The 25513-nt window shown below is 35.6% G+C and overlaps 2 protein-coding genes across 10 annotated transcripts in view; one reads left to right on the plus strand and one right to left on the minus strand.

Annotated features, from left to right (window-relative positions):
- Nucleotides 1-25513, minus strand: part of PTPRD (protein tyrosine phosphatase receptor type D) — a 1217200-nt gene that overhangs the window by 889539 nt on the left and 302148 nt on the right. For all 9 annotated transcript variants that reach the window (XM_048930990.1, XM_048930989.1, XM_048930988.1 and 6 more), the window contains exon 3: nt 22742-22814. The gene's annotated coding sequence lies outside the window, so the exon portion shown is untranslated. The remainder of the gene's footprint in view (nt 1-22741; nt 22815-25513) is intronic.
- LOC125686691 (uncharacterized) overlaps nt 1-25513 on the plus strand; it is a 263423-nt gene that overhangs the window by 95274 nt on the left and 142636 nt on the right. The window lies entirely within an intron of this gene.

The following is a 25513-nucleotide window of genomic DNA, read 5'->3' on the forward strand; positions in this document are numbered from 1 at the left end:
TGAGTACAAGAGACACATACAAGACATACTTGAAAGAGTTCAGAAGAAGACTACCAACATGATGAAGGGACTGGAGCATATCTCCTATGAGGAGAGACTGAGAGAACTGGAACTGTTCAGTCTGGAGAAGATGCAAGGAGATCTTACCAATGTGTGTAAATATCTGAAGGAAGACTGTAAAGAAGATGGAGCCATGCTATTTTCAGTGGTGTCAAGTACTTGTACAAAAGGCAATGGGGACAAACAAGAACACGTGATATTTCATTTGAAATTTAGGAAAAAAGTTTTTTACTGTGCCTTCAAAGGAAGCACTGACAAATGCCACCCTGAAAGGTGATGAAGTCTCCCTTCCCGGAGGTTTTCAAAACCTGTATGAACATGGTCAAGGGCAACATGCTCTAATTGGTCCTCTAGGAAGAGTCGGGCTAGATTAGATGATCTGCAGAATTGTCTTCTAGTCTTAACAATTCTGTAATTCTGATCTCTGAATCTCAGACTTGTAAGGGTTGGATAGAATCTCTTGATATCACCTGGTCTAAAACTCCTGCTAAAACAGGTTTCCCTAAGCAGGTTGCATAGGGAAATGTTCAATTGGGCTTTGAATAACTCCAGAGAAGGAGTCCCAAAGCCTCTCTGGGCAGCCTGCTCCAATGCTCTGTAAACCTGAAAGGAAGTAAGTTTTCCTCATTATTGTACGGAATTTACTGTTTCCAATTTGTATCCATTGCTCCTTGTCCTGTCACTGCACATCACTGAAAAGAGCCTGGCCCCTTCGTTTGACACCCATGCATAAGATATTGATAAGCATTGATAAAGTCCCTTCTCACCAGGCTGAACAGTACCAGATTTCTCAGTCTTTTCTCATAAGGGATATACTCTCTTAATAATCTTTGTCACCGTCTGCTGAACTACCTACAGAAGTTCTCTCTGTGAGGGAACAGAGGAGACCAGAATTAGATACAGTATTCTAACTGTGGCCTCACCAGAGCAGAGTAGAGGGGAGGATCACATTCATTGAACTGCTGGTCATGCTCTTCTTAATGCATCCCAGAATACCATCAGCCTTCTTGGCCATGTGAACCAACTGCTGGCTCATATCCACCAAGACACCGAAGTTCTTTCCTGCAGAGATCCCTTCCATGAGGTCAGCCCTAAATTGTACAGATGTGGTTATTCCTCCTCGGATGCAAAACCCTACACTTGCTAATGTTTCATGTCATCAGGTTCCTCTCTGCCCAACTGTCCAGCCTGTCCAGGTCTTGTTGAAAGACATCACAGTTTTCTGGTGTGTTATCCATTCCTCTTAGCTGTGCATCATTCTTTTTTTTTTTTTTTTTTTTTTTTTTCTTCCTAAAAAAAATGTGTCAGCAAGAACAATATTAGGCAATACGAGACGTGTGATAAAACAATTCCACACTAACAAGTCATCCCAGAACAAATAAGGAAATTACACTGGATTTTCAATAAAAATATGAATAGCTGTGAAATGCACAAATGTGTTTCATTTTTGAATGAGATATTTCCAGAACTCCAGTAATGTAACTTCAGAAATACACTGCTCTGCATTTATAGAAGGTACCTGATCTTTAATTTCAGGATTTCATGAGGACATATTATATTTTTTCTGGTCAGTGTATGCAATGAAGTATGCAATTTTCAGTTTTTGTTTATCAGGTTAGTTTTCTGAGAAAGGAGAGAGGCTCTTGGTTTCTTATTTTTCTTGGTTTTTTTTGTATTTTTTTTTTTAACTGCTGCATTCAAAACCAAAACATATATGCAAGAAAGGAAGACAACATTTCAGATTGTCTAGAGAAAATTTTGGTGAATCTGTACCTCTAGCTGACAGAAAAAAAATATGTTAAGTGACCTAAGTGTAAAGCAACTACATAATTATTAAGATGGCAGGAAAGGCACTCATACTGAATTACTGAGTCCTATTCTCCTTTATTTCTAAAACGATTATGTCTCTGTGTCTTTTCCATTCTACTTCCCTTAGATATTCCAGATAAGAATTGATGTTTCACATCTCTCCTTTTTGTTTTATACAAAAGTCCCTATCTTTCATTACAGGTGCAGTTTTTCAAAATGAAGTCATTTCCTTCTAACCCTTTAAATGTGAATTTGATAACTGATAAACTAGTAGTCAACAGACCTAAAAAAAAAAAGAATAAGAAGGTATTCTGAAAATATTTATATGGTGTTTGTAATTTGATATTTATTCTGACATATTTTTATATTTCCATATGCAAAATCATAGATGAATTTTTTTTGTAAAAATCTTCAAATATCAAATGGAAAATAACATTATTGGAATGCATAGATATCTTAAAATAGACTTTTCATAATATTATGCTTCCTTACCCATAATACCATACCCTTTGCAACTATTAGTCGTTAGGCAGTTGTTAGCTAAAATTCAGATCATGTTGAAAAGTAGGTCAGCTTTTTTTGCTGCAGTATTCCCCTAAGTCTAAGTCCAGAAACTTCATGAAACAGCTTTATATTTTTCTTATTTTTATGTATAATCTTGTCTTTAATATTTAAATAATTTGTTCATAAATTGGCTCTAAATCTTATGTAAGTTCATTATTTCCAGAGCAATCAGAACATCTAGTGACTTTACCTTATACAACCTATTTTATTTAAAGATATCAGGTGATTACGTGAAAGAGTTGATAATGCATTTAAAATAACCTAAGAATCTTTACATATGATTTTATTGCATAATATTCATACATTAAAATAAATGAAATGGAAGCAGGTAGAAAAGTGAGCTTTTACAATTTTCAAAAGCATCTCTTCAGGTATTATTCATGAAAGATATGTATATATACAAAAAGATCATTAGCCGTGTTACTGTATTGCAACTTTTGAAAGCTTTGAAGATGCCTATGTTTACAGAACCTTTATAGATCTATAATGTCAATTTCAACAGCAACTGAAAGTTACAACACACATTTATACGGTTGCATTTCCATATTCAGAAAATCAGTCCAGAAATCTAGCAGAAAGTTTTTATTGAGGGATCTTGGTTTCTTTTTGTCTTTTTGGTGTAAGTTAGTGTCTTTTTTGAACACTCTACTTTTTCTGTTCTAATCAGTGATATATAACAAAGTTGAATCTGAAAGTTGAATATTGCAGAAGTTTTTCTGGCAAAGATAATTTTAAAATTAAAGTAAAAGGCATAAAGGCGTATTCTTAATTAAGAAAGGCATTCATGGACAGGTAACTATAGGCAGTTTCATTATAAACAAAATTCAGATTAGAGGTTGGATTCATATTCCCTTCAAGAATTGCAGTTGATCATTTAAGGAATTTACCATACACTAAAAAAAAAACCATACACTAAAAAACATTTACCATACACTAAAAAAAAAACACGTCAGCTTTTTTTTTTTTTTTTTTTTTCCGTCTCCTGTCTTTCAAAACTGTAAAAGAAAAGACAGTCATCTTCTTGGTAATTGATTATGAAATTCAAGTTTGTTTATAAACTTCGACATACTTCATGATAATTTTCAGTTTAAAACTAAAATCTTTGAATAACTCCATAGTGAGCTAATTTTTTTCATAACTTTTTACATCACACTGGAACTGTGAAAATATATTCTGTGGCATAGTGAGCAGAACTTGGTATTACTAGCATAAGCTATTTATGAATATATATTTTGAAAATGTACTTTGCATTTGTTTTAAGATGCAGTAGATCACTTTGCATTTGTATTAGTAACTTATCCACATCAAATAGTGTTTCTCTGAGCAAGAGACTGCCTTATACCATAAAAAAAATATTTTACCCCATCAGTTTCTCTTTTTATTTCTATTAATAACAGCTAAGTTACCAGGCTTCTTTGAGAAGCACGTAACAATTTTAAGCATATAAGAAGGAACAGATTTCTTTGTAGTGTTTTGGTAGATATTTTCATAACATTTTTAGGGGGCTTTAATTAGAATTGCAGAAAGCTGCTAAGACTAAAACTCAGATTACTGAATCTCAGATTGTTACAAACTTCATGCTTTTAACTGCATCAGTAGTTTGTTTGCTCAGATGGATTTTTGTTTGCTTTGTAAGGTTGTTTTCTGTTCTGTTTTGAGCAGGGATGTTGTTTGATTCTTTTTTCCTTTTTATGAATGGTGACTTAAGTCAACAATAATTGAAATAATAGAAAATAGAACAACAGTAACTGTAATCACTTCTTATGAGAGAGCTAGTACAAAATGTTCCTATAATGAATTCATTAGATCTTTGTGTACTTATTTTCTTAAAGAATATATTTCAGAGGTTACTGAAAGCTTGCAAAGTGTTGCTGTACTTCCTAATTACATATATTCCAGAGAAGAAAACAGTACCATTGCATTGGATAGTGTTTTCCTATCTTTCTAAACTAGGCAGTAAATATTTCGAATAACTTAATTTCAAGGAAATGGAAAGTTCTTTATTAAATCATTTGAGGATACATTAAAATAAGTTATTATTTATATTCTTTTAATCTTTAAACTCAGTTATCCCGTAGGATATTCAGTCCTTTCAGAAATACGTGTTCTGCAAATTATTAATTCAGTTTTCATGCTTGCATTAGCACTTTTTAAAAAATGCAAGTAACTAAAAAAGTCTATAAATATTTGCTTTTGAAGCTAAAAAAAAAAAAAAAAAAGAAAGAAAGAAAAACCAACTTTGTTAATTATTTGTTATTTATTTTTTTTCATCCACGATATGTTAGGAGCTAAAGCACATATTTTTCCTCATTAATTTTAAGGAGCATAGAACTTAATCTTCAGTGCTATTTGATTTGCAGTGATTTGGTAGAACTACAGAGAAGTTCAGACTTATATACTTTTCTAAAAGCCTGGCATATAATCATCCAGTCCAAAAGTCTTTTCCACAGGGCAGGAAGCCTATCAAGCATTAAAGCTGAATTTGTTATAGAATTTAAACTAAAGTATGTAAAAATAACTTTCAGCAAAACCAAATGATTTCAAAATATAGGTGTCTATAAGTATACTAATTTTGCTGAAAAATAAATATTAAAATTACAAATACAACTACAAATTTGAATAATATATAAATACTGTTATGACAGTTCATAAATTTTCTGATTCTTATTCTCCATATTTTGAAACTGCTTTTGCTGAGAACCTAGTTTGATATTTACTACAATATCAATCTGTACAGGAAAAAAAATCTAAAACTAGACATATTGATGCAGGTAGGCAGCATACTTCTTCTATATGATCATAAAAGAAAGAAAAAATAACAGTAATTTTGTTCATGCATGAGAAGAAGATGAAGAAGAGGAATACAAAGGACAAAAAAAAAAAAAAAAAAAAAAAAAAAAAAGAATAAAATATCTAGGTCCAGAATGAAACCATTGTTTTCAGAATTACTATTTGCCTACATGTTTGAATAGTTACACATGATGTTTGAAACATCTTTTGTTGACATAAATTTCTCCTAGCACATGCTATAGCCACAGATTTATGAGAATCAAAAAAGAACAATCACAAATATACTCTTGGAGCAGCGCTGATTTGCTTCATAACATTTGGTCAGAGAGAAAATGGCACTAGGCCTTGGATCAGATATTGTTGAGTTTTAAATATAAATTCCTTAAAAGAGAGGTCTGCATGGCCTGTCATGATTTATGACAAATTCTCTTTTCACTCATCATACTTTACTTTTTAAGGAGCGCTTTTTTCCAAACCAATTCTTTATTTTACCGGCTTTGTTTTATTCTATTTTATCCTATTTTATTCTGTTCTCATCGAATCACTGAACCTTATGCATTGGAAGGGACCTTTAAAAATCATTTAGTCCAACTACCCTGCAGTGATCAGGGACATTTAAACTAGTCTACCGCATGTCTGAGCAACCTGTTCCAATGCTAATGTAACAAATGTCAAAATCTGCCCCTTTTAATTTGAAACCATTTCCCCTTGTCCTATCAAAACAGACGCTGCTAAAGAATCTGTTCTTTTCTTTCTTTTTGCCCCTTTTCAGTCACCAAAAAAACACTATCAAGTATCCCCATAAATTCTTCTTTTGCAGGCAAAATAGTCTCAGCTCTTTCAGCTTGTCCTCACAGGAGAGGTGTTTCATCCCTTGGATTAATTTTGCGGCCCTCTTCTGGATGCATTCCAACAGGTCTATGACTCTACTGTGTTGAGGACCCACATCTGAACACAGAATTCCATGTGAGATTTCACCTGTGTAGAATATAGGTACAGGATCACCTCCCTCCACCCTCTGATCATACATCTATTGATGCAGCTCAGGATGTGGTTGACTTTCTGGGTTGCAAGGGCACACTGCTGGTTCATGTCCATCTTCCCATTCACCAGTACCCCTACAATCTTTTCAGCAGGGCTGTGATCAAACATTTCATCCGTCAGCTTGTGTTGATAATGGGAGTTGCCAACATTCAGGTACGAGACCTTCAATGAGGCTTTGTTGAACTTTGTGTTCACCTGGGCCCACTGCTGAAGTCTTTCTAGGTCTGTCTGGATGTCATCCCATTCTTCAGGCATGTCAACTGCACTATATGGCTTAATTTTATCACATACTTTCTGAGAATGCACTTAGTCTCAGTCTCAGTGTCACTGATGGAAATACTAGAGAGCATCAGTCCCAGTACAATCACCATTTGCTGCTGATCTCCATCCAGTCATTGACCACCACCCTCTGGGAATGATCTCACAACTAGTTCCTTATCCATTCTACAGTCTACCCCAAAAATCCATATATTTTCACTTGGAGAGCGAGATGTTGTGGGAGACAACATCAAAGCCCTTACTGAAATCCAGATAGATGACATCAGTGACTCTTCTTTTGTGAATGCTCTCATTTGACCATATAAGGTCACTAGGTTGGTCAACCTGGACTTGTCCTTGGTGAAGCCAAGACGGTTATTTTATTTTTATTTATTTTATTGTATTTTTATTACTTCATTGGATTTGATTTATTGTATACATTAAATTTAAAAAAAAAAAATGGTGCAGGACGCTCAACCAATAGATCTTAATTTTAATTTTTCTGTAACACATCATAAAGGAAGTTAAAATAGAAAAAATGTCTTCCTATCTTCTATTACAGTATTACAATAGAAGCCTGCTTGTCACTTCAGCTACAGCTGCTATAGATATTACATCCTCAAATATTTTTAACCAATCAAAGGTTTGGAATATGTATGAACTGCTGTATGAATCCTTCTTCGAGTTTTTGTTTGTTTGGTTGGTTGGTTTGGTTTTTTGTTTTGGTTTGGTTTGGTTTTTTTTTTTTGGCTCAATGCTTGCTTCCTGAGGTATTTCTTGTGATAAGACTGACTTGTCTAGGAGATGAGTGATGGGTGTTGTCATGTGGCAATCAACATCACTGTGTGGACAATTTTAGCTGTTTGCCTTTGGAAGATAATGCTCAGGACTGTTTACTGGCAGAAGATCTAGCCTGTGACCAAATAACTCCAGCTTGCTATGGGAGACTGGGGGATGATGCCATTGTATCCTGTGAAGGCAAGATACAAGTTGGTGCTTCCTTCTCCCTCTTATCTGCTGGCAAGGCCAGGAAGATAGGAACAAAGGAGTTTCTGCTGAGATCCCAGAGTCAGAAGCTGCCACTCCAAGGAGAGCTAACTCAACCATTTTGGATTTGAGCTGTCATTCCAAAAAAGAACTGACTCGATCACTTTGGACTTATAAATAAGTTTGTACTACCACTGAAAGGTGGTCATCATCTCTGTGGTCACCTTCATCATCAACAGAACAATGTCCAATGACCCAGCACTACTGAAGGTCAGTGACTGAACTACGAACCACGCTGGATTCACAGTGGTGACTATTTCCCTCTTGCTTCCTATATAGCCTCCTTGCTTCTTCTTTCCAATCCTATTGCCCTCCTTCCCTTCCCCATTACCCTAATTCATAATAGTGTCCATCCTCCCATTCCCATCTCCATAATTAAGATCTGTAATAAACTGGTCAGACCAACATCTGTACTGTTGTTTCTTAATCTCATGCTGGGTATACATATATTAAAAAGAACCTCCTCTCCCTCCTATAAATTGAAGCGAGACAACTACTCCAGCTTTTACTATGTAAAATGCATTTGTATACTGAGCTATACTATTTATACAAATTTTGAGGTGAGAGCTCCTGGATTTATGGGACTGAAGATCTATTGCACCATCCCTAGTTTTTGCTTCCTCTTTCAAGTCTTCTTTCTTATTTATCTGCAAAATGAAATGTGCTGTTATCACAATTATATGAAAAGAAATCACAGTCACTTTTGGAGAGAAGTGAAAAAACATCAGTAAGGAAGCAGGAAGCACTGACACTTACAAGAGAAGAATAAAACTTTTTTTTTTAAATGCAGATTAGCTGACAGAAACTTAATCAGTGCCTTCTGCTTATTCATGATAGTCAAACACACAGTCTGCATCAGTGTTTAATTCAAGGAAGCTAGTTAATTTCACAGTACAGAGAGGAAAACTGACTTGGCACATCTAACTTCCTGATACCAGCTATCCTCCTGCTGTCACTTTAAATTCCTAATAAACAATTGTGTCTAGTGTTGTCCACTGCCAGCAACAATTCATACTCTATGAATGATGGGATTCATTGAGGAACTTTTCTTGCTCAGTGTCAGAAACCTTAAATTATAGAAAACAGTTGAACAAAGTTATAATTTTGAATTTGATTTTATAAAATAAATATTTATCTTAAATGAATATACATATGTGCTTCTATCTTTTTTTTTTCATCTCAAAGGTATTTGCATTTTATTTACATGTCTTCCCTGCATTCATTATTTACAGATAAGCAGAATTAGATGTTTCTCTTCACAAGAATTTTGTGGCATTTTCTTTAGAAATTTTCCTTAAAAACAAAATTAATTTACACTCATACTGGGAACTTCAGGATTTATATAACTTCAAGATTTATACTTTTTGAAACTGATTTTATGCATCATTTAAGACATACAAAAAAGATAAAAAGATAAACTATACATGTAGTGAAAAATTATCTACTTAAAAAAAAAAAAAGTTTATTGATAGTTGTAGTAACATCAGGTTAACAGCAATCCCAAATATTACTTAATGTCTAAAACCTCATTTTCCATTCTAGTTCACCATTTTTACATCATCATTCATATGAATGAATTCACCCAGGATGAAAAAGGATCAATAAAGATGAACTGGGTGAAGAAAAAAAAAAACAAAACAAAAAGTCTACTCTAAATGGAGTTACAATTATTTTGAATTATTTTATTTAATAGATTAAAAATATTCAGTTAATTCTTAAGAGTAGTTATTTCTCATCGCAGTTTGATTCCATCAAGGTGAAAAAAACTACTAAAATAAGTCACATTTAAGTGGTTACACTGTACTTGGCTATTCTGTTATAGCTGGAAAAGAAAACTGCGTATAAACAGAAACACATGCACATGTGCACAAAAAATAAAAAATAAAACAAAAATTAAAAAAAGCAGCTTAAATTTTGGATAGATGGTGTGCTTGTTTCTGATGTCATAATGGGGATAGTTTCTAGACAAAGATTAAAAGAAGTCAAAATAAAGAGGAGTCTCTAAGGAAGGATTAATACAAGATCATAAATTAGGGGTCTCTTTGCATAAACTCTACAGATTCACAGCTTACTTGGCTGATATTTCCTTGAAGGGATGATATCTTCAGATAGCAGAAATAAGGGCATATTCTGCTTCCTCATAAATTTTAGCATATTGTTTTGCATTAATTTCTGTGAGAAATAGTATTATAATCTGTACATTGATTGTGACTGTGTTTGCCCAAAGAGAAGCTTAAAAGGACTCTGTGTCTGAAAACACAGTCTTTTTCTTGAGGCAAAGTTCCAGAATTTAGGTATAGATCTAAGGAGAATAATCCCTTGCAACAGTGAATTTTCAGGACTCCTGTAGTTATCAATAAGAAATCCTTGCCTGTGAAACTGAATTTGTTAGAGTGAATGACACACACAGATCAGAAACTGTCAGTAACAGACCTTACCAATGCTAGAAGAAGCCATATCTGGATTGATTTCAGTGTTTATGCAACATAGATATGAAATGAACTGTTTAAAAATACACGAAAGTCAAGCATACTGTGTGAATATGTGGAGAGATTTCAATATCTTTGGTCCACAACATATATTAATGTCTGGGAGTCTAGCCAAGAACAATTTTGAGTTAGCTGCCAAATTGTGGGAAAGCACCACAATCAAACCTCAGTAACTAGCAGTCTTCATCTTCTGGAAAGTCAAAATTTTGCCAACTACTGTAGTCAATTAAAGGACAAAGAGCTTCTTAGCCTGAAGGTAATATTTTTCAAAAGAATGAGAACAGAAGAAGTGCTTGCTAACTTTGATTTTACTTCCCTTTTGCAGTATAAAGTAATGACTCCTGTTTTAGTATGTTGGCCCACAGTGTCAGAGACAGATGTTGGTAGTATGGTTGAACTCACTGTACTCAGCACTGGTGAGGCCGCACCTTGAGTACTGTGTTCAGTTTTCAGTCCCTCATTACAAGAAAGACATTGAGGCCCTGAACACGTCCAGAGAAGGTCAACGAAACAGATGAGAGGACTGAAGCACAAGTCTTATGAGGAGTGGATAAGGGAGCTGACATTGTTTAGTCCGGAGAAGAGGAGGCTCGGGAGAGACCTCACTGCACTCTATAACTACCTGAAGGGAATTGTGATGAGGAAGGGTTTGGCCTCTTCTCACAGGCAACGAACAGAACCTGAGGAAATGGATACAAGTTGTGTCAGAGGAGGCTTACATTAGACATAAGGAAAAACTTTTTCTCTCAGTGAGTGGTCAGGCACTGGAATGGCCTGCCCAAGAAGGTGGTGGAGTTGCTGTCCTCAGCACTGTTCAAGAGGAGTCTGGATGAGGAGCTACGAGATATAGTTTAGTGGCTTGTGGTAGCAACAGTGCTGGGAGGACGATTGGACTACATGATCCTGTAGGTCCTTTCCAACCTTCTGATTCTATGATTCTATAAACCTTTTGGCCAATATTCCATTATATTTTGCTGCTGCACAACAGATGCCATCAAAGGGGCAGTCTAACAAAACGGTATCTGACATGGAAGCGCATATGAAGTAAAGATATAAATGAATACCTCCATGAGGAAAAGATTGTACCCTTTGACATTCATTGATACTTGGTGATTTATGGAAATCAAACATGGGTGTATACAGAGAGAGGCAGTGGGTGGTGTATTTCAACAGTGGTGGCAGCAACAGTGGGTCATCTCAACTGGTGCAGTTTTTTTGAGCATAGCATGCAGACAAGAATTCACTACTCATGAAAATGCACAGTTAATGGTGGTGACTATGTTGAAAAATGGTGTTTTGTAGCTGAGAACGTGCTCTACCAATTTGTGTAACTGTGTTCTTTGTAATAGTTTCAATGAAAATAAATGAGGTTTCTTACTTTCAGAGAAACCTACATATATTAACAAACAAGCACAGATATTTCTTATCCTATAAACAGGAATGTCATGATGTATACTGTATTTTAACTGTTTTATAAAAATAAAATATTTTTCATGTGCTTTTTTTGTATTGATTTTTAAGACTATATTGTACTTTGCTTTGTTTTCCCTAATAAGAAGCAGAAGAAAATATGTTATTGGGAACTTAGATGAAATTTCCTTCAAGTGTCTGAGAAATTAAGATAGTCTCATTCAATTTCCTGTCACACATAATACAAAGATGATGTGTATCTCTTTCTTGCTCCTCATCTCTATATTAGTGCCCCTCTTCATGCTATCTTAGCATTTGTGATTTTCAAGTTAAAGAGATTTTAATTGTGGATTACTAGAGTTCTGTGTTTGTTTGTAAGGTACTCCAAACTCTGTAACTAAAGTCTTATGAAGATTCAGTTTTGACCTTGATCGATCTTTCAGAAAATCTGATAAGAAACATGAAAGACCCAGAAGTCTTCTCAAGATATTTCACATGCTAAAATTACTCAAAAATTACATAGCAATTTTCACTGTTTTGAAAGCTGAGTAGGAATTGGATATGCTTTCAAATGAAACGTTTTAGGTGACTGACCCATTGAGGAGAACCAGGAGGAAGAAGCAAATGCTAGCAGCTGCTTACTCTCTGCTGTGGGGGAGGGAGACATGGAACTGCTGAACTGACAACCTGTTTTCCAGGGAAGTTAACTGCTTGATGGGGGCTTGGGTCTGGATTGCTATGGAGAAACTACAAAATCTTGTCTTATTCTCAATTAAAACTTTTGTGTGTGTTTGTGTGTGTGTGTGGTATTCCGTGTGGACCACGATAATACTGCAAGGGACAATATCAAAATATCAAAATATTTTATAGTATATAGGGCTTTAAGTCTGATAATCAGGGATAGGTGCTCAGCTGGTTTCCTCAGTCCTTCTAGTGAAGAAAAGGAGTAGTGATATTTCAACAATTAGTTGTGCAGCTGGTGTAAGCAGCTGAGTTTTGGATTCTATGACTGTGGACTCTGAGGATCAACATCTGCTTGGGAAAAGATGAGATGAACTTCATTTTTTGGGCAGAGGTACTTCTGCCAGGAGGATGGCTGATCTGGTAAGTTTTCAGCTTGGAACTACATGTGAAGGAGTTACTAGCATCCCTGTAAAGGAGTGATTGGTATGGCACCATTTTGGAAAACAAAACAAACAAGCTATAACAGCAAGAAGCAACATAAGAAGGGACAGGACAGGAAGACAGGAAGATAGATTTGCCCATTATTTGAGAGAGCAAATGGAATGCATGGAGTTCTGCCTGGAGATGGATGATGAGCTATCTAAGAGCTTATGGGTAAGGAATTAAAAGCAGGTCACTGTAGATAAGGTAACAGTAGGTGTCTACTCTAGACTATCTGGTCAGGAAGGACAAACAGATGAGAGGTTCTACAGACATCCAGAAAGAGCTTCATGTTTAAATGCTCTAGTCCTTGTGGAGATTTCATCTACCCCAATATTTGCTGGAATGACAGCACAGCAGGGCATAAAAAAGGCTCCATTTTAAAAAAATCCTGTGGGATTTGTTGATCATGGATCAACAAACTACAAACTGCTCCAAAAATAATTCATTTTTCTCAAGTATTTCCTTAACAAAGTAATACACTTGTAGTATAACCAGTCTAACTTCAATTAATGAAGATGATTGATTTCAATAATTCAGGCAAGACACTCTAAAATATAATTGTTCAAGCACTTTCAAAGCAGTGTCAAAGTGTTTTCCTAGTAGGAAAAAAAGGATTCACAACAGTGATCACTAGATATATCAACTGATTAAAGAGCAGTCCACAGAAATGTTGTGAATGAAGGAAATATATGCAAAATATGAAGCAAAATAAAATATAACCTTTAAGATATCAAGAGGGTATGTACTTTAGAGGAAGATGTATAATGAATGTAATTGTTTTAATCTTCCAGTATTCTCCTAGATGGAAAAATATACCATCGATTTTGACAGATGCAGTTAATAAATATTCAGACAGTCTTAATTGAGCTAGACAGTCTATTTTCAAATTCCATATCTTCATAAAATGTCTTGTGGGAGTGTAACTGATTTCTTTGTGGTTGTTCTAGTGCTTTTCTATGTTGAAACAATTTTATGAGGTCACAACTCAGTTCTCAAAGCATCTGAAGGATGCCTTCATTCATGAACACACACATTAAGAAGCTAAAAGATATTTTAAGAATCACAGAATCACAGAATCACAGAATCACAGAATCACAGAATCACAGAATCACAGAATCACAGAATCACAGAATCACAGAATCACAGAATCACAGAATCACAGAATCACAGAATCACAGAATCACAGAATCACAGAATTGTAAGGGTTGGAAGGGACCTCCAGAGATCATCGAGTCCAACCCCCCTGCCAAAGTAGATTCCCTACAGCACAGGTAGGCATCCAGGCAGGTCTTGAACATCTCCAGAGAAGGAGACTCCACAACCTCCCTGGGCAGCCTGTTCCAGTGCTCCGTCACCTCACTGTAAAGAAGTTCTTGCGCACATTTGTGTGGAATTTCCTATGCTGCAGTTTCCAGCCATTTCCCCTTGTCCTGTCTCCACTCACCACTGAAAAGAGTCTGGCCTTGCCATTCTGCTCCCCACACCTTAGATATTTATAGACCTGGATCAGGTCCCCTCTCAGTCTTCTTTTCTCAAGGCTGAACAGACCCAGTTCACTCAGCCTTTCTTCATAGGAGAGATGCTCCAGGCCCTTCACCATCTTTGTGGCCCACCGCTGGACTCTTTCCAAGAGATCCCTGTCTTTTTTGTACTGGGGAGCCCAGAACTGGACACAGTACTCCAGATGAGGTCTTACCAGGGCAGAGTAGAGGGGGAGGATGACCTCCCTCGACCTGCTGGCCACGCTCTTTTTAATGCACCCCAGAATGCCATTGGCCTTTTTGGCCACAAGGGCACACTGCTGGCTCATGGCCAACCTGTCATCCACCAGGACACCCAGGTCCCTTTCCGCAGAGCTCCCCTCCAGCAGCTCATCCCCCAACCTGTACTGGTGCATGGAATTATTCCTCCCCAGATGCAAGACTCTACACTTGCTTTTGTTAAACCTCATCCGGTTTTTCTTTGCCCAGCTCTCCAGCCTGTCCAGGTCTTGCTGAATGGCAGCACAGCCTTCAGGCGTGTCAGCCAATCCTCCCAACTTTGTATCATCAGCAAACTTGCTGAGGGTGGCCACTATCCCCTCATCAAGGTCATTGATGAAGATGTTGAACAAGACCAGACCCAGCACAGACCCCTGGGGGACACCACTGGTTACAGGCCTCCAACCAGACTCTGCATCACCAACGACGACCCACTGCGCTCTGCCAGTCAGCCAGTTCTCAACCCACCTCACTGTCCACTCATCTATCCCACACTTCCTCAGCTTTGTTATAAGGATGTCGTGGGGGACAGTATCAAATGCCTTGCTGAAATCAAGGTAGACTACATCCACTGGTCTCCCCCCATCCACCCAGCCAGAGACAACATCATAGAAGGCTACCAGGTTGGTCAAGCATGACCTCCCCCTGGTGAACCCGTGCTGACTACTCCTGATAACCTCCTCTTCTTCCAGTTGTCTGGAAATGACATCTAGCACAAGCTGTTCCATCACCTTTCCAGGGACAGAGGTGAAGAACTTCTCATATCTTTTTATTCCTTTACAATCCCATGGTTTGATCACTGTAGCAGTCCTCTTTTTATATTTGGGACATAGATTTTTCTATTTATGGTGAAATCACTGGATTTAGAATTTTGAAGCACTCAGCTACATTTATGAGGTACAGTATCTGTCTGAATTAGCCATATGCAACTCTCTAATACAATTGTTTCTGTTCTGAGCAATTGAAAGCATGATTTTGCTTCCTATTTTCTTCCACCAGAAGTTGGCTATATGGCTGCAAATATACCAAACAAATATACCATTTGTTCACTATCTCCTAATATATATGGCTGGAACAATAGGTATATTTCTTTCTGGAATGCAGGACTATTGCTGGATATTGAGAAATCATGTCTAAATTGACTAAATGCTGAAACCTTAACCCAGAAAAGATTTCAGATTCAGGAACTCAGAAGAGCAGCTGTGATCAATACCACTCTAATATTTCTATTTTCTATTTTTACAGACAATGAAAACTGAAAGTTTTATTTCCATGGCCAGTAGTACAGTGTGAAGCATAAAGATTTATAACTGTTATTCGGATTTCTTGCTTTCATATTTCTTTGTATATGTATATATATATATGTATGTGTGTGTATTCTTTAAATCTGATAGGAAATTTCAAAATAGAATCATTGACACTCATAAGATTATACTGCTAGTTCATTCTGAATCACTTCAGTTTACTTCTTGTTATTAAGTGTTTCTAAGAAATTTTCAAGGTATCATAGATGCAACTAATTTTTTACTTTTCTTCTTGTACTTCTTTTTACTTTTTTCACATTGGAAATTGGAGAAAATAATTTCTTAAGAACATGTTAACAGATGTCATCATTCATTTCTACTGAAATCTAAATGAACATCTTTCTCTGTTTGTCTCTCTATCTGAGAGATATATTTGATCTCTATCTGAGTCAGGTTCAGGAAAAAGAGATGTTGCTCATCTTCTTTGTGTTGTTATTGGCATTAATGAAATCAATCTCCAAAACGGGTCTATTTCTGATAAAAAACTTGGATGTATCAAATAAACTCAAATGTATTAATATTGTCTATAGTTTACTTAAACTCGGAATATTGAATTTCATTTGAACCACATGATTATTCTAATGCAAATTATGTCAGAAAAAAAAAATCACAAGCATGCCAGTGACAGAAAAATAACTGGAATGTGTAAGTACAGATTTTCAATTTTGTAAAACATTCAAATTTAATTTTGAATATTTTTATCTCATGTAAATTAATGTGAGATAGAAACACACAGTTGGGTACTTACATTTTCAGAGAAGCGCTTGCACACTTAATCACTAGTAAAGATTAAGAAAGAGGAAAAAATAACACATTCCAAATCAAGATCTCTCATTGCTATATCTTTTAATACATGCTTGCTTGAAAAAAGAAAAAAAAAAGAAATTTATGAATAATGAAAGATGAAGTTGGCAACATTTTGTTCTACTAAAAAGAAACTTTTATAAAGGAAGCTGTGCTTGTCCCATAGGATGAGCACAGTATAGTAGACCACAGGTCTCTTTCAAAACTACATGAATGCCTGTCTTCATTGAAAAAGGCAGAATTACACCATTCTTCAATTTAATGAACATCTGTAGTGGACTGTGAGGCTGTTTGCCTAATCTAATGAGAACTTAACTACTGTTCTGGACTAATTATATGTCATATATTTTCATATTAGTGTGGAAGCAGAGGAGGTGAAAATTGTTTTGGCAACACCTTGTGTTTATATAGCTTACCGTTTTATTTTCCTCCCTGATATTCATAAGAACTGCAGAAAACCTGTAAAAAAATAAACTGAAATAATCTTTTTAAGCTTCAAGGAATAAGAATTCTCCTTCAGGTATTTTAACAGACACAACTTCAGTGTCACCATATGGAAGACAACATAATAAAGGAAAACATTTCAATTGCAGAGAAATGATCATTACAACTGTTCAGGGCAGCTACCAGCCTAATTTCTGCTATTCAGCACTTTTCTCCCCCATAATTTCTGAATGGAAATTGGTTTTCCCTTTTTCATTAGTTTTCATTGCACATTTTTTCTGTTGCTCTCACGAAAAAGCTTTATTCTCTCTTAGATTGATAGATATACTAAAATATATATACCAAAATATAATATTTTGTTCTAAAAAAACTTTGCTTCTGCAGTTGTGGAATTCTGCAGCTGGTCATTTTAGGCTCCTACCTATGGTGTGCTTTCTGATAGCTATTATAACTGCTAAAAGAGCTAAATCAAAGGCTATGAATGTTTCAGTTATGCGAACAGCTAAAGTCACACTAATGGCATTGTTGGCAAATGTTACCTTTAATGGACTTTGATCATAAAGAAACTCAAAACATCAAAAGCTTGATTTAGCTATAAAAACTGCAGCTTCATCTTATCTTAATCTTAAGATTTTTTTTCCCCAGCAATTATATTTTATTCATGACAAAGTTTGAACTCACTCTCCAAATCCCGCTACTTTATTAGAATGTTTTTATTTGTTACTGCGTATTAAGAACCTTAATGTCATTCATAAACAACCTAAAACATAGTTCAAAATTCAAATAATAAAAAACCTGGAAATATTGGATGGTGGAAGAGAAGCAGGTATGATGTGGGAGGCTGAAGGAAGTTTCTTATCATAGCATGCCTTGGAAATATTCAATTATGATTAAAATATCTAGACATTATTTATAGTTCTGCTCTAGTCTGAACAATTTTAGTAAAAGCATTATGCATCAGAGACACACAGCTTTACATCCTAGAATACCCACAAACTACCAAGGCATTTTCCATAATTTACTTTTATGTGCTTCAATTTGAAATGAATTTTATGGACTTAATGGGAATAATTAATTGGGAAATTATCATGGGAAAAAATAATTCAGAGTTGACCTTTCCTGAGCTGCATCTTATCTGATAGGTTTAGCAAGCAATGAGCAAGCAATGTCTTTAATTGAATTTGTCAGCAATAAAAATACGTGTGCTAACAGCTGCTGACTTACATTTTGCAATTCTTATTATTATCTCAGATATATTTTTAAGCAGATGAAGAAAGAGTGGGAATATAATGAAGTCAGCTACAATAGCAAAATGTCATTGGAAAAGTAGTAGTACTCATTGCTTTTTTGAAATAACTCTTTCGTATTCATGTGAGTTGAAACAGCTTTCTTGTCACTTGTTAAAAAAAAAAATCAGAAATTATAATGTTTCACATAATGTGAATAAATAATCAATAAATACTGAAATAAAGTGTTATTTCAGTAGTCTTCAAGGTATTGCCAAACAAACCTGCAAAGTTTTGTACTGATTTTGTGAGAAGGGAATTTTTAATTTATTACTTTTTTTATTACTTATTTTGTTTATTTATTTTAAATTCCTTCTTCTAGAGTATTTTAGCATCACTGAACTATGTGTCCAAGAAAGGAATTATGAAAAAGGTCACTGTCTTCCAGCCTTATCCAAAGAATTTTTGGAGAAGGTACTAATAACAGTTTATTTCAAAAAATTTTTTTTCAGTCTTTTAGACAAATTTATATGTAGCATTTTTTCTGATGCTACTTCACCTAAATTCTTGCTGTAGAACTAAAGGTGGCTGCTCATATATTTCAACCGTTGTTTAAAAGGAAAAATGTCATCTTCAAGAAAGTATATCACTTCTCATTAACCCAAGGGGACTGAGGGTATATGAAATTAGCTCACATACCAAAATGAAGTAAGCATCAGACCTTCTGGTTCTGAGATATAATTATTTTTCCTATAGTCACCAATACAGTGAATTCTTCCGAATTTAACAAATAATAAAGTATAACTGGTTATTATGGCATTAAAGCACTACAATTGTAACATCTAATGCTGTGTTTGTATAATGTGGAAATCTTCAGAGGCATTAAAATAGAAGTAACCCATCAGACACCTTACTAGAAGACAACTTATTGGTTGTGCTAGTCTACATGAATGGATTCTATCAAGCAAACAACTATGAAAGACAAAAGCTTTAGGCAGAAATGTAAACGCTCTTTATCCTTGAGGGAATCTACAGTTCCTCCAAATTAGTATAATCTGCAAATTTACATGGTACTTATTTGACTCCCATATCTTTTATAAAAAACAGAGAAAAGTTATCAGAGAAAAAAAGAAAAAAGTTATCAGAAAAAAAAAGAAAAGAAAAAAGTTATCAGAGAAAATTGGCTCCAGAATACAGCTCTTTGAAACTCCCCCAAGTGACTGATCTGTAATTACCAGGATCTTCATTCTTGCCCATCTTGAAAACTGGGAAGTTAGCTAACTCCCAGTCGATTGAGACCTCTCCAGATTCTCAAGACCATTGGAAAAAAAAAAAAAAAAAAAAAAAAAAAGAGAAATCTCATGAAGACATCTGAGAACTCTCATAGAGCTCTGGGATTTGCCCTATGAGGCTTACATGCATTCAGCTGAAGCTGCAATTCCAACACAAGTTTGAATTTGGCTGTACATTTATATAGTCACAGTCTTCCAGCTCAGAACCTTGGGAGTCCCAGGGCCATCATTTGTTTTGAAGACAGTATCTGAGACATTAAATTTCTGTGCTTTTTCTAAGTTCCTAATTATGAGGTGACTAAACTCATCATGTAATAGACCAGAGTTATCTCTGGTCCTTCCTTAGCTATTAACATACTTTAAAAAGCTTAATTTATTGTCCCCACAGCATTGGAAAGCTTCAACTTCTTTCATGTTAAAAGTTTTTTAAAGCATGAGACATCACAAAGAACAAATAGGGAAAAGCAGTAAAAATCTGATCCTGTTATTAGAAATGTAATTAATAATCCAAATAGAAATTTCAGACTATTATCTTCTTTGCTGCCTTAGTAGAAAACGACATGCAAGCATTTTTGATGAATGAGAAATTACACAAAGTATTTGAGTTCATAATTAAAAAGAATAATAAATGTATTTCCATAATGCAAGTTATGTAACAGTCTCTTTAATAAAAAAAAATCATCTACTGCATAGACACTTCCATAGAATCATTGGATAGCTTGGGTTGGAAAGAATCTTATGTATAACTTAGTTCCAACTTGTATAACCAAGATGTTATAATCACAATATAATTGTGTATAATCAATAGATATCAAAATGTTATAATCGCAATATAATCAAAGAGTAAGGCAAAGCAAACAAGGATCACAAAAGAGAATAAGTGGAAGAGCTTACCCTTGGGTTGAGCTCACTAGAAGATACCAAAAGAGGGGATCTCCAGAAGAGATCCTTCCCCTCTGGTAGCCAGCTCTTAAATAGGTCCAGGAGGGGTGGAGCCAGGCTCCACCCCTTCCGGCAGCACAGCTGAATTGCCTTCACCTGTGCTCCTCTGGCTGACTCAAGGCTCACCTCAGGTGATTAATCAGAGGTTCAGGCCGTGACTCAGCAGTTCCCATACACAACTGCACTGTAATGGTCAGAGTTGCCCCTGGGTTGCCTCAAGCTCCATCTATCCAGGCCTTGAATGCCTCGAGTAATGGGGTATTCATAACTTCTCTGGGTAATTTGTTGCAGGGCCTCATCACCCTCTGAGTGAAAAATTTCCTTCAAACATCTAATCTAAATCACCCTTCTTTCAGTTCAAAAGCATTCTCCCTCTTTCAGTCATGTAATCATGAGTCCATGTAAAAAGTAACTCTTCCTCCTTGTTTTTTAAGCTCCCTTCAAATACTGGAAGGCTGCAATGAGGTCTTCTTGAATCCTCTTCTTCAGGCTGAACAAGTCCAGCTTCTTCTTCACAGGAGAGGTATTCTAGCTCTCTCATCATCTTCATGGCCATCCCCTGGGCCAGCCCCAGCATCTCCATAATTTCCTTTGGTGGGTATCCCAGGTCTATACACAGTACTCCAGATGAGGTCATCGTGACAGCAGAGTAGAGGGGGCAATCTCCTCCCTTGCCCCTTTGTCCACACTTATTTTTATGAAGCCCAGGATACAGTTGTTCTTTCGGGCTCCAAGCACACACTACTGGATCATGTCCAGCTTTTTACCCACCAGAACCCCAAGCACTTCTCTACAAAATTGCTCTTAACAAGTTCCTCTCCCAGTCTGTACACATATCTGTGTACAGGCTGGGATTGCCCCAATCAAAGTGCAACACCTTGCACTTGACTTTTTTGAATATCAGTCTGTTCACAGGGACCTACTTTTCACTCTTGCCCAGTTTCTTTTTGATGACATCTCTTCTTTCTATCATATCAATTGCATAATAGCACTTGTGGGAAATCATTTCTCCTTTTAGATCAAGGTATAGTAGATCATAATCTATCTCAGTGATCACAAAAAAAAGGTGATTCAGGAGACTGACATGATAACAGATTCTGGTCTGAGTGATATTTGTATTTTAAAGTCAAATATAACTTTATTTACTTTGTAAATTCTCCATTTAACAGTGAGAATATAACAAAGTAGAGAATAAGAATCCATGCTGTATGGTCTTAGCTCTGCAATTGATGTTTATGATATAATGCCCACTACTATTTCCTTAGAAAATGAAACAGCATACAACTTTAGTCTTCTTACTAAATAGAACCATGAAAGTTGTTTTCTTTCTGTTATTTAAATTCCGGAACATGGTTCTTTTTCATATAGCATGGATGTTTATTTGAAGTTTTCAATCTATTATTCTAGCTTTATTAATAGATGGCTAAGTGTATGCAAACAAAAAAAGAATAACAACAATAATAACAACAACAACAACAAAGCATAGAACAGTGTCTAGCTTAACAAAAGGCATATGATTTCTCACTGAAAGATCAACATCCATATTTCTTAGTACTCAAGTTCCAGTAGTAACATTATCTCTCAGTCTCTAGCAAAATAAAATAAGTATGATATAGTATGACTGACAGGCAATATTGTTGGAGAGAAGAAAAAAAAACACTATAGAAATCAACAGTCTTGATTATCAGAACTGTGGTTTGCAGTCACTTGACCAAGCATTATTCAAAACTGTTCTAACATCTAGAATTACATTACTTGCTCTCTCCACTGAGAGTCAAAAAGTAAAAGAATTAAAAGAAATCTCTTACAGAAAACACACTTGTTCAAATTTTTAGTGTCATTCTATAGTGGTAGTGGTGAGCTGAAGTAGGGAAGGGAGGTAGAGAAACAGAGTCTTGAAGAAAAAAGGTAAGTAGTTGAAAAATACATCATTGAAATTTGAAAAACTTTTAATATCAAACATTTCTGAATTATGGAAGCTCTTCAAAACTAACTACAGTTACTACCCTTATTTTGAGACATACTGAAGCCTAGGATTTCTGGAAAATAGGTACTGGACACCGATGAATCAACAGAACTGTTCATAGATAAATAAAGTTAATTTGTAAATGTAGAATAAATCTGATATTTCTAGAGTTTCAACTTTTTAAACATCAGATCTATTGTACACCTTCAATCCTGGGCGTTGGGATCCAAGAGGGCCAAGAAGACATTTCTAAAGTTTTCTTAGACAGACACCATAGCACTGAAGGATAATATTCAAGCAATTAAATCTGAAATTATGCTTTAACTGATAAAAGTATAAACTGATAAAAGTTTTAAAAAACTTACCACCTCACCACAGTGTCCCTATAACACAGTCAGTGACTGGAGGATGAAAAGCGAAAGACTCTTCAAGTTTTCCCTGAAAAAAAAAAAAGTTTAATTTACATACCCACATTAATACCAATATATCTTGGAGAGTTAATAAAACAGGAGTAGTTTCTAGGATAATACAGATTTGAAAGATAATAAAGTAATTTATAATATATTAAATGGTATAAATATGAGATTTTCTGATTAAATATTCATGCAACAACAATTGCGCATTTAACTACATTGCCTTAAATATAAACTCTTTCTTGCTATGCCACTGTACTTTTTTAAAGTACTGTTTGGTATAAAAATCTAGCTTAATATCCACATATCTGCTATTAGCACAGTAAGCATAAAAATACTACCAAAACCTGCAGTACTTGAGCAGACAGAATGTTTATCTGTAAGTTACTTTTTGTGAAACTGCAGTTTATGAAAACAAAATGGTAGCCTTGCTAATTCTACAACTATCCATTTTTTTTGTGTTTTTGCAAAGCAAATGTAAATCTCTACTACATGGAGGTACATTCTAACTTATTTGACACTTTCTCACTAGAAGTCAGGCTAATAGATCTATAAACTGCCTAAACCAAAACTGATGAAACACACATTGAATGCAAGAGTCAACTTTACAGCAGGTAATTGAATGCCACTGTAGGAAGATACGATTAAAAGTACCCTTCCTTTTAGTTGTGCATATCTTCATACTTTGCTTTTGAATGCTAGGGGTTTATTTGTCTCCTAGCTCCATTCCACATTGCTTTGAATTCATATTATTTGCAGCATGGAAGAAAAAGATAACCATTTATTGACAGTGATATTGCTATCAAGCAAAAGCTTTTCTTCTATTTCTTTTTATTAGTACTCATAACTTCCTCCCTTTCTACTTTAGTGGAATGCATTCGCTTTTTGACCCTTCAGAGAAAAAAAAATAACAAAACAAAAAGAAAAAAAACTTGTAGGTACCAGATACTCTTAAGTTAGAATCACAGAATCATACAATACTGTATGAATGGAAAAAAAAAAAAAGAAAAAAAGAAAAAAAACTTTTGCTTTTAGGCAACCTGTATGGAGCCAAGAGTTGGACTCCAAGATACTTTAAGATCCTTCTAACTCTTGGCTCCGCACATAAATAAATAAATAAATAAATAAAACCATATATCTGAGAGCACTGTCCAAACACTTCTTGAACTTCAAAAGGCTTAGTCTCTGTTTCTTGCCATTTCCTCTTGTTCCTGTCACTGTCACCAGGGGGAAAACATCAGTACCTGCCCCTCTGCTCCCACTTTTGAGGAAGTTGTAGACCACCATGAAGTCTACCTCTAGTCTCCTCTAGGATGAGTAAACCAAGCAATTTCAGCTATTTCTCATAAATATTCCATTAAGACCTTTTACCACTTCTGTTGTCCTCCTTTGGACACTCTCAAATAGCCCCTTTTATATTTTGGTACACAATTTTTTTCTGCAAATGTTCTCAGTATGTATTTGACTCTTCTGTTCAGATCAGTTATAAAATCACCAGAGAAAACTGGCTTCAGAATAGAACCTTTTGGAACACCACTACTGACTGCCAGCCTGATGTAACTCAAATTATTATTCATCAGCTTATCAGATCAACCTGTTTGACACTGGTGTTTACCCTTTAAATTATGTTTTTGTCTAGCTGTATGCTGGAATTTTTGTCCTTTGAGAATCTTTGAAAAATAGCATCAAAAGGTTGGCTGAAATCCAAAAAGATAAAATCAACTATATTCACTTGCTCAATTGGATGGGTAATATTGTCATAAAAGGAAATTAAGTTCATTGAACAGGACTATCCCTTGTGATTCCAATGGCTATGACCAACAACTGCATTTTCCTTTGAGCAACTCCCAGAATAATCATCTCCACAATATTTTAGAAGCTGAAATGACACTGATAAGTCAGTAATTACCACTCTTTTTTCTTGCCATCCTTGAAAACTGGGACAACATTTATTAGTTTCCAGTCAACTGAGATCACTCCAAATTCCCTAGACCACTGATTAAAAATGAGAGAGGTCTCACGTAGACACCATCCAGCATTTTGAGCACTCTAGAATGAGTACCTTCTGGCTCCATGATCTCACATGCACCCAGCTGAAGCAGTAATGCTGCACATGTTTTTTTTTATTTTATCACATGATAATAATCTAGACAATCACATGATAATAATCTAGACAAACTTTGGTCATAAGTAAGAATAGTGGAAATTGTCTGAATGAAATTCAGTGAGGATTTGACACTGTTTTCCATGAAATCCTCATAGATAAACTGTTGCAGTACAGGCTGGCCGGAGCAGACAGGGAAGAGGATTGAAAACTGGCTGAAAAATCCATCCAGAAAGTGGCATTAAGGGGCATCAAGTCCAGCTAGAGGCCCCTAACTGGTGTTCTTTGCCATCTTCATTTATGCTGTAGATGTTGGAGGAGAGTGTACCCTCAGTAAATTTGATGATGACACAAAACTGGGGGAAGAGGCTGATGCACAGTCTCATTAAGTTCAACCCAGAGAAGTGCTAAGTCCTGCACCTGGGGAGGAATATCCCTATGCAGAAATTCATTCTGATCCCCAACCTGCTGCAAAGCAGCTTTACAGTAAGGATCCAAGCAATACATGAGACAACTGAATATGAGATGGGAATGAGTCTTTGCTGCAAAGAAGATCAGTAGATTCCTGGGCTGCATTAGGGGAAGTGTCATGAACATGTCAAGGTAGGTGACCCTTTGCC

This window comes from Lagopus muta, chromosome Z, assembly GCF_023343835.1.
Source record: "Lagopus muta isolate bLagMut1 chromosome Z, bLagMut1 primary, whole genome shotgun sequence".
Classification (NCBI taxonomy): domain Eukaryota; kingdom Metazoa; phylum Chordata; class Aves; order Galliformes; family Phasianidae; genus Lagopus; species Lagopus muta.